Source organism: Microtus ochrogaster, unplaced genomic scaffold (assembly GCF_000317375.1).
Source record: "Microtus ochrogaster isolate Prairie Vole_2 unplaced genomic scaffold, MicOch1.0 UNK81, whole genome shotgun sequence".
NCBI lineage: Eukaryota > Metazoa > Chordata > Mammalia > Rodentia > Cricetidae > Microtus > Microtus ochrogaster.
In genome coordinates, this window is record NW_004949179.1 from 632,637 (window position 1) to 635,844 (window position 3,208).

Below are 3,208 nucleotides of genomic sequence, written 5' to 3' on the forward strand. Positions count from 1 at the left end.
ACTGAGCATGATGACATACACATTTAAACCAGGGCTTAGTATTAGGAATATTTTCTAACGCAAGCTCCCTGCTGACACAAAAATTCCCAATCAAGCCAAATCAAAACAAGCCAAATTAAGAAATATCCAGGTTTAATGGGAGTTCTGCGCTCTCAGGTGGACTCAAAAGAGGGGGAAACCAGGAAGCCACGGAAAAAGCGACCCCCAGGAGGAAGAAAGGGAGACCAAGTGTTCCTCTTTGGGGGGGGGGGGGGATCACTTAAATACCCTAGGGGGGAGTGGCCTGCTGGGATTTGGAGTCCAGACCAGGCCTGGGGGCTGGGATAGATGCAAGGGACTGGGGCCTATGCTCCCAACTTGACGTTCCAGACTCTTTGGATATTGGGATGACAGAAAATTAGAATGGTAATTATGACAAACATTTAGGCTCTCTTTGGGAACAAAGGGCGTAGACTCAAATCTGGCTACTCCCTGCGGGCACGGGGTGGCGTGGGGAAGAGGAGAGCCAGGTGTCCACGTTTAGTGAGGTGTGGCTGGAAAGGCATCCCATGAACTGTCATCCCGGGAGAAGGCAGGCAGCTGTTCCTTGGGGGTGATGAGAAGGTAGGTGGCTAGGAAAAAAAAATTGTTATTGCTAAAGATGAGTGTGCCAGGATGAGGAGCAGGCAGGCCCTTCATTGTGGCATCTTGGAAAACTGGAGGGTGGAAGGTCCTGTCTGCTGGACAGACCACCAAGTGTCCTGAGTAGGTGCCCGCTTGAGCCTGGAGAGATGGTACCAGCATGGATGTCCCAAGAGCTTGGCAGCTGAGGGTGTGGTGAGGATTAGCATGTGAGGTCCTGTCCATCGAGGTTTGAGAGACCTAGGAGTTAACTGTTTAACTCTGTCCCCTGGGGAGAGCGGGGCAGGTTTAGGGGCATTAGGGTCCACTGGTGTGGGGGCAGGGAGACAGCGTGTGAATCTCTCCATAAAAGGGAGAGGTAGGGTAGGTACCCCGCCAGTGGAGGAATTTGGACTGGGAGGTGATGATTAAGGAGAAAGGGCCTGCCATAAAGCAACACAAAAGGGCTCAGGCCCGTAGGGGAACATGGGGTGGGGGTGGCCCTGAGGTGAGGGCCAAGATAACCTGAATTCAGTGGAGAGCTTCGTTAGTTGTTTGATGAGTCCAATTGTCCAGGAGATGTTGAGAGCTTCTGACACCAGCTCCATGACCCTGAGCATCTGCTGTTTTCCCTGGAGACTGGAAACACTTCTATCCATCCTGTACAAGTGTCCACAAGTGTTAAAGAGATAACAGAGTTTTTTATGAGTAGGCATATGGGTGAAATTAACCTGCCAAATTTTGTCCAGTTGGTGTCCATGAAGCTGGTGTATGTGGAGAGCTCCTTGTGGGTTGGCCTGGGCACACGTCTGGCAGGAGCAGTGAACCTGTAAAATAGAATCTTGGAGATGGGTGGGGTTAAAAGGGGTCTCCAAGAAGCAGAACAAAGCTTTGGGGAAGCGGAGAAAGATATTTCCCCCCAGTAAATGTGCTGGGCAAGCCAGTATCGCTAAGAAAGAATGAGAAAAAAATGTCCTGCAAGATGGTAGGGCAGTGGCAAAGTTTTAAGTGGGGAGGAATGGGTCCCGTCTGCCCCATAGCTGAAATTGGTGAGGGAAACTTAAGGCCCAAGTGAGAATAAAAGTAATGGAGTTACTTGCCACTTGTAGTATGACCCTAGCTGGACTCGGATGGGGCTACGGGATATACCAAGTCTGGGTAGCGTCAATCCTCTGCAAGGCTGAGACGTTTGAAGGCTGGCACAGTTTTGCTTGCCGATGGTGATGAGGCCGGACCTCCATGGCTTGGCATAGAGGACAAGCCCACATTGGGGCACTGTGATTTCCAGTGTCCAGGTTGCTGGCAGATAGGGCACAACCTCGGAGCAGGTGCAGTGCAATATTGTGCCACGTGACCATTTAGGCCACACTTGATTGATAGAGCCCTGTGATTGATTGGCTTCTATTGTCCCCCTTCCAGCTGCTAAGGCCTGGGCCTGTAGATTTTTGTAGCTTTGTCTGTCTGGAAGACTCATCTGATTCCTCTCGGTTAAAAACTTCAAAGGCCATTTTCACCAATTCCCGTATAGGAGTATGGGGACCATCCTCAACTTTTTTTTTTAACTCTATCCTAATATCTGGTACTGACTGAGGAAGCAGAATGATTAGTAGAAAAGGAACCTAGCTGCTTTTCTACCTGAGAGATTTGGAAGAGAAAAGGGAGCAAGGGAGGAGCTAGCCCAGTGAGCAGAGGGGGTCCAGGAGTGGAGCGAGGAGGTAGGAGAGGAGGTGAAGGTGGAAGATGACCTTGAACCTCCGAATTGAGAAAGGGAGGGGAAAGAATGTTGCTCCATAGGAGGGGGTTGGGCAGGGCGGTGGTGGTGCACGCCTTTAATCCCAGCAGGCAGAGGCAGGTGGATCTTTGAGAGTTCGAGGCCAGCCTGGTCTACAAGAGCTAGTTCCGGGGACAGGCACCAAAGCTACAGAGAAACCCTGTCTCGAAAAACAAAACAAAACACAGGAGGGGGTTGGGAAGTGTGGGCTTGAGGGAGTGGGGGAGGGGCCAGTGTCTCTGGTGCTGTGAGACACTGGCTACTAAGGGGGGGGGCGCGAGAGTGCAGAGACCAAAAACCATGGGCATATATATGTAAGCTCTGTTTATTTGTATCAGATAGGCTCAATTTCGTAAGAGGCTTACAGGGGCAACAGCAGACATGGCTTTGAACTGTAAGTGTCCATTTTAGAGTCTATGCCCAACCACGTGGATAAGTTCATTTCAGAGCATCCTCCAAAATGGCTCTTAGGTCCCAAAAGGGGCCACGGAGATTGGATGCCCAGTGTCCTGATACAAACAAGGCAGGTGAATTTCTTTGAGTTTGGGTTATCATGGTCAACACAGCAACTTCCAGGCCAATCAGGGCTACATGGTAAGTGTTATTCTTTCTTGTCTGCGGGGTCGGAGAGTGGAAGGTAGAGATGTTACACGAGACACACAGCAGTGCAGGGTGAGGAAGGAGACACGGACACGCGGCGGTCCCACGTGGGTGCACTTTAATGGGGGGTAACAACAGGTGAGGGACGGCTGTGAAGAGACGAAAGGAGAGGGGGAGAGGGGGAGAGAGGGAGAGGGAGAGGGAGAGAGAGGGAGGGAGGGGGAGAGAGAGAGAAAG